The 14,116-nt window shown below is 39.0% G+C and overlaps 1 protein-coding gene across 2 annotated transcripts in view; it reads left to right on the plus strand.

Annotated features, from left to right (window-relative positions):
• Positions 1 to 2,762: 2,762 nt before the first annotated feature.
• Positions 2,763 to 14,116, plus strand: part of PDSS2 (decaprenyl diphosphate synthase subunit 2) — a 92,830-nt gene continuing 81,476 nt past the window's right edge. For both annotated transcript variants that reach the window (XM_035888850.1, XM_035888856.1), the window contains exon 1: positions 2,763 to 2,830. The gene's annotated coding sequence lies outside the window, so the exon portion shown is untranslated. The remainder of the gene's footprint in view (positions 2,831 to 14,116) is intronic.

A 14,116-nucleotide genomic window follows, 5' to 3' on the forward strand; every position in this document is an offset into this window, starting at 1 on the left:
GATGCAAGATCATGACTTGACGAATTGGAGTCCCAAGACAAGCCCTGTTTGTATTGGACATTGTGTATTTACTACAGTGGTTTTAGTAAGAGAATATAATGCAAGGCTAAAACTCTATTCCCAGTATTTATGTTCGTAGCTACTATTATATTTGAATATACATAATTATGTAGATATGAAAAAGCTGCACAATTTCTATATGATGGAAAAGGGAAATTATTTGAAAAGAAAGACTTTGTGCTGTTTTATAAATTGTTGGCTTGAGGTAATTTAAGTCATCAGTGTCTGACTTTGATAACTTTGGATATACCTGGATGTGTATGTTGCTTATAATTTATATCAGCTAGCTTGGATTTTCTGCTTGATGCACTGTCTCAAATGCTCCTCTTCTTCAGAGCTAAATTGAAGAGTTAAAAATTCCTGAGTTTGCTTTTGTGGATTCGTTTGGTAAATGTGATGCAGCATCACTGACTGACAAAAAAAGAATTTAGATGTTCCATGGTTAGGTATTATCTTATATAAATGCTGTTATATACTTCTTGTACTATTTTACAGAAATAATGTTTTGAAATGCTATGTTTTGAACCTTCTACAAGCATAATAGGCCTGATAAGACTGGAACACCAGTAGTACAAAAATCATTGTCACACATGGTAGGAAGAACTTGCAAATACAAGTTAAAGACAGCGGGATATTGCTCTTATCTTAATAGGGAGTCTTTGAAAGATAGATTGTCCTAATACATGAATGTGTACTGGAACCCTGGTCAAGTACAGTATATTCTAGTAAACTTCATATTAAAAGTTAGCAAACGAAATGCCAAGAACTAGCCCGTCTGTCCTCCCTTTAATGCCTGTAAGAAGCATTTACATTAAGTCATGACATTGCCATTCAAGTCTCTAGATGGCTTTAGCAATGTCCTCTGACACAGTCACCAAATTTCTGTCTGATATGAAGACTGAATACACTGTTTTTAGTCTTTTATCGAAATAGGCTCCATGGAGTTAATTCTAAAAAGGTCAATAAGGGGAGCTAATTAAACTTTACTTGTTGAGAGTTTGCACCAGGATTGACATTTTCTATATACAGTCTATTAACATTTACAAGTTCTTATTTTTAGATTTCTGACTTATCTATAACTTTCAGATGCACCCTTGACAGTTGAATTATCATTTTCAGTCATTAAATCTAGAGAACAAGAATCTGATTGCTTGAAGACTACAAACTTTGATTTGATCTCAAGTTCTGCTCAGTAGATATAACTAGTAACTACTGTTGTCGTTTAGTTAGCATGCGTCCATAGTGTTAAAGTGCCCTCAGAAGTTGTTGCAAAGAGAGAGGGCTTCTCATGAATGAGTGTTTCTATATGTATTTGCTGTGGTTGAGAATGTGGAATACTTTTGCTTATGGACATTATTCTCTGTATTTTTGCTCCGTGTAAGTTAATGAAACCATACAGTCTTCTCTGTGAGGTAACAGATAACTTCTCTGTCAGTAATTTGCAGTTTATGCTCTGTCCAAGATGGGCAAAACAGAGGCGCTCTCCAAAGATGTTATTGTTGGGAGTTATCCTGCTTCTTGAGAAGTGTCACCGTGGTACTATCTTTCTGGTTTGTAGCAGTAGGCCATAGCATTGTATTTCTGTAGAGAGGACAGCGGTCTTCCAAAAGCGTGCAGATCCCGAAGTAGCCCTGAAGGATTGCATTTGATTTTTATCTGCTTCGCTCTCTTCCTAGTCCTGAAAGAATAGGAACCCTGACTCATAACTGATTTCAAAGTTCTGGGGTTTGAGGTTTGGTTTGGGTGGGTTATTTTTTTTTTCTCTTGTGGCTTGCTGGTAAGAGGCTGCCCTCCCCTAGTTTATAATGTGGTGAAAGAGGAAGTAAGCCGGGGAGCTTGTCGAGGCTGAGGAGGCACGGCCTGGTCCCGGGTCTGCTGACACAGCAAAGCTCTTGCAAGTTCGCTTTTGGACTGGAGCCCATTTGGAGTGAGCGTGTGCGCAAAGAACCTGGTTTGTTCTTTGAATTTTTAAAATTTGGGTGAGTTAAGGAGGACGGTAAGCATCAAATCTAGAAGCAAGTTTGCTTGTTGTGTTATCGGCCTATGATTAAAGTTGTACTTCACTACCTTTTAGTGTTTTGGAGGTTGAACTGAAAGCTTGTCTAGCAGGTTGGACCAAAAAGTCAGGCTAAGCCTCAATATATAGTGATGGCCTTTTTTCATCGCTGACTTTTGCAGGCTTATCTGAAGAATTATCCAGGTTATAAAAAGCAGTGTGTGTGTGTGTTCTTGGGTGTTTTTTTTCCTTCTGAGAGACTGAATAATGTTTGTGGCAGGAGGCGGTAGATCTACAGTTGTCTTTCCACATAGACAACCCTCCTGAGGTTCGGCTATTAAGGAACAGTGTAGATGGGCAGGAGTGCATATACAGATGTTTTTTCTGAATTATGTCTTGCCTCTGGGTCAGACTGTGCATTGTGTCTGCAGATTTTTGTACAGTTTCTACTTTTTCTTCCACAAGAGTAAAGTTTTTTCAGTTTCCTCACAGCAGGGTTGCATGTCTCTGCAGAAATTTGTCATGAGAGGGAAGAACCTTTATGATTTTTATTTTTTCATTCAGGAATGAATAGCCAAAGTAGAATAAAACATAGAAACAGATACTGGTTTTTAGGGGAGAATCCAATCTTAGTTTTCTGCCTTTTCTTTATTTCTGATCACTGACACTTCACCACAAAGTACTAATCTCATTTCATTCTAGAAACCTCAGGATCCGCTGTGGCTGGCCTCATCGGCAGAGAGGAGACATCTGAGCACACAGAGGCACCAAAAGGTTCTAGCATTCTAGCTGGCTACCTCGTAGTCTGGTGTAGAGAGAAAATGTAATCTTTGAATTTATTTTGGAATGGCATATAACAATGCTAAACACAGTATTTGCCAACTGGCAAAAGCAAAGTTGATAGGTAAAGAAAATTGTTGAGAACACTGGGTATTATAATTGTGGTGGTACTCGGTTTTTTTAAATCTCTAATATATAATTCCAGTGACATGCTTCTTAGATATCTGTACATTTTTCATTTACATTTTGACATTTAAATTTCCATCATTTTATGATCCTGTAATTTTACAGCTCATCTTACATACGCTTTTTTCAATGGCAAATTGAAATCACAGATGAAGTGCGCTTAACTTGAGTAAAGAAGAAGAAAAATGTTTAGTGGGATGGGGGAAAAAAAAGTCGGAGCACACAAACATATTCCTTGGCTGCAAGCTTGTATGTGCAAATTAGGCTTACTTATGAGAACGACCTTTTTCTTTTTTCTTGTGCTAACAAATCCTAAGGAAAGTGCATATGGTTCCTCAAAGTATTAAAATGTATCCTGCTGTGGCATGGTAGGGAACACAGTTTGTAATACTCAAGAACTCGCCAGTAAACGCAGTAAAAATATAACTGGACTATTGGATTTTTGGTGAACATTTAGCAGGTTTGCTAGAAGTGCTTTGACTGTGATCCAAAGTTAAGTTCTATCCTTCAGATGTAAGATAAAATAGGAGAAAAAAAAAAGTTCTTTGTAAGTCATGCATCTTGGAAGATTTTCCGCTGAAGAATTTGTCCTAATGTTTGTCTTCTAAAAGAAACTTAATAATTACACATCTACACATTAGAGATAATAAACAGCACCGTTACATGTGATGTAGTGGTGAGTAAATTTTATTTGAAGGCATAGTACTGTTTTGACCAAAGGTAGCCAAATAGAAGAATAGAACAGGCTGGCACTCATCATAAATTTAAAATTTGGAGCAATGCTTAATGTTTTTTCCCCGGACTGAAATTGTATGGGGAGTATTTCATTCATCATATCAAGCTTAAGCTCCTCATTTAGTCAAATGATTTTATGTGTAAGTAGTACAAAATGGCTATTTTGAAAATCTTGCAGAAGGTTGTAGAAATTGAAGTGTGAGTTTTGAGGCTGTTCAGCTGTGCCGAGATGGTAGCGCTCTCCTCAGGTTCATCCAGATTTATTTACAGGAACATTTGCAGTTGCGTGCCATAAGCAGAATGCAGTTAGAGTCGTAGTAATGATTAATCACGGCACATCAGGAAATGTGTGTATTGGATTTCGTCTTTTCTTTTCCACTGTCTCCTGTGAACTAAGTGAGGTCAGGCATAGTTGGTGTTTAGCTGAAATAACAGCTGGAGAACTGGTGGAGGGAAAACCAACGTTAACAGGTAACTTGTTACCTTGCTTCTGCAAATCAGCTCTCTGCTATTATTGACAAAGTACCATTTGGAAAAAACTGTTTCATAGAAGCTGCTAAATTTGGGGTGAAAGCTTAAAAAGATTCTGAAATCTAAGATTTGATTTTTGTATAATTTTTTCTGCAGATGAGATGTAGCACTGCCAGTTCTGTGCAGTAGTTGTTAGCGGTTTTCTGGGGCATTTTTGGTTTTTCAGAAGGTGGTGGTGATTTGTCTGAACCATTTTTTTTTAAGGTCTTGCTTTAATTTTTTGAGTTTATTGCTAGAGGTAATCCTGAAATGGTATTTGTATTTCATTCCAGAGGTGGCTTATATAACCGAAAAAATAAAAGATAAAATAATGGAACGTTGGAAATCATTGCCTTTTTTCATAGTTGTATTTGCTGATTTTTATTTTTTTCTGAAATGTCAGTACGCTTGAGAGAATAAAAAGCCTGGGAGTTGTCATAGTTTTCAGTGAGTTATATCTTTATGTGGGTCCCTTTTGCCATTGACAATAGTAACAGTTTGCTTTTGGTATAACTAAAGAATATTTGAAATAAATGTAGAATTCCTTTCAGAAGCATTTGACATTTTTTGTCAGTAGGGTGTTGCTGGTTTGTATAATGTTACATTGTATGGCTGCAGGCAGCATTTTGTTGATTTTCATTCCAGACAAATTAGAAACCTTTTTTTTTTTTTTTTTTTAGGATAAAAGTTTAGGTATTTTTATCGCAATGTTGAATTGCAGTTTATGTGAATGGAACTATTAAGCAGAAACATTCTTTAAGATCTTTAAAGAAATAGGTATTCTTCAAAATAAACTGGACTTCCTGAGTTCACATTTTGCACTTAACACAAATTCTGTCATAATTTGTCTAAGATTAAGCTACTGCTGCAAATGCCAATCCTATTCTGAGTTACTGTCAACGGAGACTTTCAGTGTTGTGAGCTACGTGGCAAGATGTGTGCCAGGTTAGAATAAAATATCAGGTAGACCCAGACAATCTAAATAGTTTTATAAATTCTGTAAAAAATGTTAGTTATCTTCCTGCATGTCACAGCCAAAGGTTTCTGTCTCCTTATTCCCACTCCACTTTGTCTGAGCAAAGGTTTAATATCAGTGCTGTATTCCTTTGTCAGAGCTGGGCATTTCATTTTTATTTGCCTCTGTATCTTTTGGAGGCAGGATCAGATCAGTGACTTAAATTTCCTACCTTGTGACTCTTAATTCTGGGGTAGCTTTGCTTCTGGCAGGTTCACCTTGAACTCACTTCAGTTTTCCCTGGGTGGTGAACCTTGGAAAATCTTTATTTTTAGAGGAATCTTTTTCGGGCAATCTGTTTTCACCTTTCCTGTTATGATGCTTGTCTTGGAATTTTTTCCAAGGTTGCCTGACTTGTATAGGGAATAAGAGTTTCCCTTGTATGTAGGCACCTAAAGTGGTAGATATGCTTCTTTAAAGCAAATTGACAAGTCTGGTGTGTCATTCATTTTTCATTTCTCTTTTCATTCTCACTTCTACTCCAAGAATGACATTTTTAGTAAGGTGCCCTCCTTTTTGGCAGTTCTGGAGTGGTTCTTTTTTCCCCTCTGTTTGCAGTGCTGCTTTCCACTTGTTTGCCATGCAGTCGAGGTCGCTCCAGTGGGGAGAAATGAGGTTCCTGCTTCACATTCCAGCTTTGCTTCCTCTTGCCAGGTTTGTCTCGTGGACTCCAGTAATTCCTACAGACTGTGTTCCTTAACTTTGCCCTCCAGACTCTGGCACCAGGCAGTCCAGGAAAAATTGAGGTGGTCAATACCACCAACGCCTTTCCTGAATAACTATGTAACTTTAGTACAGAAGCTCCATCTCTTCTCTGTTTGTATTGGTGTACTGTTTTGAAATTGTGGTCCATCTTTTTGTATTATGTCCTGTGTAAATAAAGCAGTTGGTGTAAGGACTGCATTGTCTTACGTTACGCATGAAGCCTAGAATCCTTTTGAACAACACAGAACATGTTTTTGCTTTTCACTCCCCACCCCATTCCAAACTTAGTGGTGTTCTCGATCCTCAGCAAACTGAAATTCGGGCCCTTCACACAATGCTTGTTCTGGTTTGCCACCCCTTTTAAAAAAGGGGTCTGTTAAATTGAAGTCTCATTTATTTGGAATGCTAGTTAGAGGTTTTACCCCTACCTGTATACCTCCAGCCACCTTTGTAGCTTTAGTTGCATTTTCTGATTGTTCTTAAATGTATTTTTTTTCTTGTGCAAAAAGAGATACCACACTTAATGCATTCCTGTTAATAGTAATAGTCTCTGTCAGTTGTAGAAATTTTACACTTTTCAGAAATAATCCTTAAAACGTTTAGGCAAAAATAAATAGGTAAGCCATAGGTGGTGAAACAGAAGATGAAAGAAAAAGCTTATACTTAAACTCAGTAGTCCTGTTTAGGATCATTTTACCGATTCACTCTGGAACTGCTATTCCCATGGAGTTTGATGCAGATACCTGTGTTGTGCTCATTCAAGGAAGAATGAGATTAAATATTCTGTCATCTTTATTCCCTCCCATCGGCTATTTATGCACATTGATTTTCCCTGAGCTTTCTCTTCTTGAGGCTAAACAACCCCAGCTCTCTCAACCTCTCCCCTATGAGAAACATTCCAATCCCATAATCGTCTTTGTGGCCACTCACACCAGCTGTACTGGGGACCCCAAACCTGGTCTCAACAGTGCTGAGTAGAGGGAGGGATCGCCTCCCTTGACCTGCTGGCAGTGCTCTGCCTAAACCTGCCCAGACGGCTGTTGGTCTTCATTGCCACAAGGCACATTTGTTGGTTCATGTTCATCTTGGTGTTCACTGGGACCTCAGAGGTCCTTCTCTGCAAAGGTCTTCTGCCTATATTGGTACCTGGGGTTATTCCTCCCCAGGTGCAGGACTTTGCATTTCCCTTTGTGGGACTTCCTGAGATTTCTCTTTGGTCATTTTTCCAGCCTGTCCACGTGCCTCTGAATGGCAGAACAACCTCTGGTATATTAGTCACTCGTCCCAGATCTGTATTGTCTGCAAACTCACTGAGGGTGCACTCTGTCCCATCATCCAGGGCATTAATGAAGATATTAAACAATATTAGTCCCAATATCAACCTCTGGGATACACCACTAATGAATGACCTGCCGCTGGACTTCATGCAGCTGATAATAACCCTTTGAACCAGCTGTTCAGCTGGTGTCCAGTCCACCTCATTGTCCACTTACTTGTACTTGATCAGTTTATCTATGAAGAAGTTACAGGAGACAGTGTTGAAAGTCTTGTTAAAGTTGAGACAAACAACATCTGCTGCTCCCTTCTCATTCACTGAGCTAGTCGTCTCACTGTAGAAGGCTACCAGGTTGGTCAGGCGTGATTTCCCTTCACAATCCGTCCTGACTACTGCCGATCATCATCTTGTCCCTTGTTTTTTCAAAATTGTTTCCAGGGTTACTTGCTCCATTGCCTTCACAGGGATTGAGCCTGACCGGCCTGTAGTTTTCTAGCTTCTTCCTTGAGGGTAGGAGTGACATTGCTTTCTTCCAGTCCTTGGGAACCTCCCCTGATCACCATGACTTTAAACATTATGGAGTGACCTGGCAATAACACCAGGTAGTTACTTCAACACTTGCGGATGGATCCCATCAACTTGTTGTATTGGGTTTGTGCAGCAGAGACAGCGTGTGATGAACTGACCCCAACCCCCATTCCCTGTCCCCCTGTGCTGCTCGTGGGGAGGAGGTAGAGAAATTGGGAGTGAAGTTAAACCTGGGAATAAGGAAGTGGTTGGGGGGAAGGTGTTTTTAAGATTTGGTTTTATTTGTCATTATCCTACTCTGATTTGATTTGTAATAAATTAAACTAATTTTTCCAAGTTGAGTCTGTTTTTGCCTATGACAGTAATTGGTGAGAGATCTTCCTGTCCTTACTTTGACCCACAAGCCTTTCATTATATTTTCTCTCCCCTGTCCTGTTGAGGAGGGGAGTGATGGAGCGGCTTTGATGCTCAAAGGAAGAGAGGGACTTCTTGCCATCTGAATGTGTACTTCTGAATGCACTTGTGCAACCAAGCTGAGCTAGGAATTTTATTAATTTATTTATTTTTAAGTAGTGTTAGGTATATACAGTTTAAGCACTGTTGGAAAGTGTTGGGATTTTGGCAGAACGGACCCCACCATTAATTGTACTTGTGTATCGTTTGCCTGATATCAAACCGATAAATATAAAACTAGCAACACAAAAATTGTGGATGATTATCTATCTGTGGAACTTGTCTCTTAATGCAGCACCATTTGATGTGCAGGAAGGCTTCTCATCCATACCCTAGCACATTTCTGGGATGTTATCCTCTTGATCTTTGCCAAACATATTCACATCCGTAGTAGTTCACACTTTTCCTAAATGTATTATTGGTTCTTTTCTGAAGTTGAGTGGGTTTTGAGAACTTTGAGTTGTGTGGGGATTTTTGTGAATCTCAAGCTTATTAGTGATAACTGCTGTGATATTGGTAGCAGATTGGATAGGAGCAAACTTGGAAATTGTATTTGGGGTAAAGAAAAGATAACTTCTTAGGTATATATCACATTTGTCCCTGAGATGCTACTGCTTAGTGGAAAAACCACCAGACTTCACAAATTCTCCATTGTTTATTTTTGTTAACTATTTTGTGGAGACTTCATGTGCAAGCACTGATTGAGACTGGAAAATGGCATGGATTTCAGTGGGAGTTGGATCAGAACTGCTGATTGTTTTAGTAGTTTGATAATAAAGTAATTTGTAATCTTGTTAGAATACAGGTGATACTTTGATCTAAAGTGTGTAATTTGGACTCCTGACGTGCAGCCAGTAAACCTGATGAGAGTTTCTTCTGCATTTCTTCTGCTTTATTTTTTTTTTTCCAAATTATGGCATGAAACCTATTAGCTAAAACACTGGAGGAAGAAGTTGAATGCAATGACGAGAATCTATGTTAGCTTGCACTGCTAGTAGTTAGTCCTTCAGAACTTTTCCAGGGAGATATCAAATCAAATGCTGTACCAACTCAAATCCTCTTGATACTTCCAGCCATCTATAAACAAGAACACTTGCACGTGGTGTAACATAGCTACAACTGAAAGATTAAAATGCAACAAATGGCCTGCAAGAATCACCTCTGCTTACTATGTCGTGATGAAGATGACTTTACAGTTTGCTACATCTTCTCTGAATAATTCCAAATGCAATAGAACAGAAACGTTAATTCTAAAGCACACTTTAATACCAGTGGGTGTAAATATAGTCACATTTCTATTTCCTGTTCGAATTCATTATTTTAATCCCTGTCAGATTCATATTTGTGGTAGTAATGTACCCTGCATGGCAAGTGCTGAGAAAACATTTATAAAAGGCTTTGCCAAAGAAATCTGACTATATAGACTACAGTGACTTTACTGTTGAGAATCTTCATGCGTTTATGGAAAAAAAAGGTACTAGTTAAGCATGTCTGCTTTGTAGATTTTGTTGCTCAAATACCCAAGTTACTTAATAACTCTAATACATGAGATAGAGTAGTACAGCAGTTCTATTGATATGCTGGCAAAGAAGCAAACATGACCGGTCTTTACCATCTGTTTATAATGCTATATAAAGAAGACCTTACTGGTTGCCATGGAAACCAGCATTTCCAAAACCACAAGTGTTTGCTTAAAATCTCAAGCCTTCTAAAGTCTTGTCTTTTCTGAGGGAAAGCAGAAAATCTCAAGTTTTCCAGTGATTTTTTTTTTTTTTCATGACAGTTGCTTCACTGTAAAATGCTTTCAGTGTTTTTGCGCTCTTAGCTTGTTTCATGACTTTATAAATCTAAAGCTTGCCACTGGTAACTTAATGAGCTTATTTGATGCTTAGCAGTGGTCCAGCAAAGGGGAGGAGATATTTGTTGTGGTTTGTGTTTATCTTTGTTAAAGGAGGTTTTCCTGTTCAGACAGACTTGTCTGATTGGGATACTGATGTAGTGGAGTGAAAACTGTGGAATTTGGGTGGAGATCACATAGAAAATATTTCTTACCTGAATAAAAACCCAGATTCATCTTAATTATCGGTGTCGGCCACTTGGGTCTCATTGAGAAGGGACTCTAGAATCAGTAATCTAGAGAAAAACATCAAAATTAAGATTATACTGGTAAGAGTTATGGTCTGGGTTTATCTGTATTCTCCACTATTGGCTTAAAATTGATTTTTTTTACTTGAAATAAACCCTTGAAAGGCCCTCAGTGTACAGTATTCAGAAGTATATACATTTTTCATAGTGTCTGGAAGTATTTATATTTCTTCCCATTTGTGACCATATGTACATATTGCTGCCTTGCATTCTGTCCTAATTCTCCACTGTGTTTTAAGGCATTTTTTCCCCCCACCAGTTTATGAAAGGCTTCTGCTGTGTGTGTACTTAACTTCAGTACGTAGTGACAAATCTGTAGAATCTTTAGAAGAGGTGCTGCATTTGGACTAATGGCGCTGGTTGATTTTCAGCCACTTAAAACAATTTCTATTTCTTCCTGCTTAAAAGGAAGATTTGTTATTTGCAGGACTCTCAGTGGGTATTTGGCTTATAGAATCATAGAATGTTTTGGGTTGGAAGGGACCCCTAGAGGTCATCTAGTCCAACCCCCCTGCAGTGAGCAGGGACACCCCTAACTAGATCAGGTTGCTCAGAGCCCCGTCCAACCTGGCCTTGAATGTTTCCAGGGACGGGGCCTCCACTACCTCTCTGGGCAACCTGTTCCAGTGTTTTACCACCCTCATTGTAAAGAATTTCTTCCTTATATCTAGTCTAAACCTACCCTGGTTTAGTTTAAAACCATTGCCCCTTGTCCTGGCCCTACTAAAAAGATTTTCCCCATCTTTCCTATAGGCCCCCTTTAGGTATTGAAAGGCTGTAATCAGGTCTCTCCGCAGCCCTCTTTTTTCCAGGCTGAACAAGCCCAACTCCCTCAGCCTGTCCTCACAGGAGAGGTGCTCCAGCCCTCGGATCATTTTTGTGGCCCTCCTCTGGACCCGCTCCAACACTTCCATGTCCTTCTTGTGCTGAGGGCTCCAGAGCTGGATGCAGTACTCTAGGTGAGGCCTCACCAGAGCTTAGGCTACTTACTTGAAGTGAAAACAATCCACCGAGGCACAGAACTTGGAACTTCTTTTTTGTTACTAGGAAAGAGCCTCTGAATAATGCTGAAGATCAGTTAAGTTGTCATTTAGAAACATTGTTGAGTACAGAAGGTTAAAAGAACTTTTTAGATCATTTTGTAATGACAATACATATCCTAACATTTTTTCCTTTTTCCGTTTCATCCATTTGCAGAAGATGCTGTGAGCATTTTCAGTGTGAGATAATAGCTAGGAGTTGACCTATTTCATTGTTGCCTTTCCTGAGTAGGGTTTATTTGATGCAAAATACATTTTTATGACAGGCTTTACAATTGCAATATTGCTGAAATGACACTGGACCTCCAGAGGTGTCTGAATTCATTAGCATTGTGAAGCTAATCATATTTCTGTCATTTGCAGAACTATTCAAAAATATTTGTATTGCTTTCGCTTAGCAGAATATTCCTGCATTGGAGAGCGCCTGTTTTCAAAAAGGTAGTCTTGTGCTTGAGTAGACCTGTTGATATTCGTCAGCAGTGGGTTGCTAGACCTCCCACAAAGTTTAAATAAAGTAAATATTGATGGAGAAATCAGACACACAAAAATTAGGCTTCTGTCTAAGTATTTGTGGTTAGAAAAATAAGGGTGCCAGACCTGCAAGCTACTGCTGGTCAGAGTAATTGCACTCAGACACTAACTGCATTTTTTGGTATTAGCTTGCCTGCTATCCACATCACATTCCAAGATCAAGTCAAACACTGACCAGGCAAAACAGCAGAGACTGGCAGTTGGTTTAAAAATACATTTTGGTGGTTTGTTTTCTGTGTGGTGTCTTCAGTGTCTTCCTTAAGGTAGCCTTTTTTGCCCTGCCCCTACCACTCATAAAGTCTGATGGGTGGAGAGCAGAATTATTTTAAAACAACAACAAAAAATTCTTTTTTCTGAGTAATTAATATCTTTAAGAGAAATGTCTGATTATAGCTGCACTTTATTTTTATAGTGATTTTTTTTTTCTGTGTCCATAGTAGGCTGTTTTCAGATCTTAAATGACCATGCAACCTAAAACCAGCTCTTTTGAAACTTTAGTTTCAAACTGTTGCTGTGCACCTTGATTCAAGTGAAAAAATTGGTGGTTCCCTTGTTCTTGCCAAGCAAAACTTTTTCCTCTTCGTCCTCAGCTGGTCATAAGTTTTGCAGAAAAATGGGAGTTTAGAATGGTTTTGTTTGGTGGGTTGTGGGTTTTTTTTTTTTTTTTCACAGCAACTCCTCCCATTGATTCTAGGGGATAACCTATCCTAAAGGAAGTAAGTACATCAAAAAACCTGTAAAATAATATGCAAGTATGTAGCTGATCTTCATGGCAATAATTCAAATAACCTCTGCCTTTGGGAAACCCAGTAAACCTAGTAGCAGTCAGTGGATGGCAGACTGATACGAGTGTCTAAATGGGGTTCTGCAGGCTCCAGGGAAAACTTCAGGGTTTTTTTCTTTCAAGAATTTGCAGGCTGTATTGCTTTCTAGGAGCTGTAGATGCTCAGGTACAATGAACTGCAAGTAACCATGGCCAAGTATCAGTATTTGCTTTGCACCTGCCCAAAACCCTGTAGTTTCTTAAACTTCATCTTTATGATAAGATTTGATTTTTGTGGGATCTTGGCCATTGGAGTCTCTGCAACTTTATTTAACTTTCTGACTTTTATAGTTTCCTGGAAGGGTCTATCATTCTCTAGAGGATGCAAGGGGGAACATTGTCACTAAAGACGAGGAAAAGGCTGAGTTACTCAATGCCTTCTTTGCCTCGGTCTTTAATGGCCCGATGAGTTATCCCCAGGGTACCCAGCCTCCCGAGCTGGAAGATGGGGATAATGAGTGGAATGAACCCCCCATAATCCAGGAGGAAGCAGTCTTTGACCTGCTATGCCACCTGGATATCCACAAGTCTATGGGACCGGATGGGATCCACCCAAGAGTGCTGAAGGAGCTGGCAGAGGAGCTTACCAAGCCAGTCCCTGCAAAGATCAAGTTTAATAAGCAATGGAGTGATGAAACTTTGCATGGAATTTTTCAGCCTGAGTTAAGAAATGTTTCTTCTTGTTAAAATCCTGTGAAAACTGAGCAGCTATTTTCTACTCTTATGGAGTCACTTAAGTTGGAAAGGACCTTAGGAGCTCTCCAGAAGCTTGCTCTTCAAGACGATATGATCCTGTAACCTTCTTCCAAGATAAAGCAACTAAAATATTCTTTGCTATGTTTCTATTCAGTTTGTGAAGAATATATTTAATATTTTTAAGACACACCTTATGTGGATTTCTGGGACACTTAATACCTGAATTTCATACAAGCTGTGTTTTAAGTGTACGTTGTTTGCAATTCATGAAGCATTCTTAAGACTAAGATGAGCCAAATGGAAGCACAGATAAAACATTATCTGTGTAAGTTAATCAGCGACTATGCCAATAGAGGTGCAGCTGTCAACCCGTTACTTTCAGGCAAGTACTTTCTCACTGGGCCACAACCATTCCTCCTTTGCATGTGAGCAAGTTACCATCTTGGCTTAGTCTTAACTATCCAAGCATCACACCGCGTGGTGGTTGGAGTTACTCAAGTTGCTTTGTACCTTGTTCTTGCCAAGCAAAACTTTTTCCTCTTCATCCTCAGCTGGTCATAAGTTTTGCAGAAGAATGGGAGTTTAGAATGGTTTTGTTTGGTGGGTTGTGGTTTGTTTTTTTTTTTTTTTTTCAACC

The sequence above is a fragment of the Egretta garzetta genome, unplaced genomic scaffold, assembly GCF_000687185.1.
Source record: "Egretta garzetta isolate BGI_Z169 unplaced genomic scaffold, ASM68718v1 scaffold10, whole genome shotgun sequence".
NCBI lineage: Eukaryota > Metazoa > Chordata > Aves > Pelecaniformes > Ardeidae > Egretta > Egretta garzetta.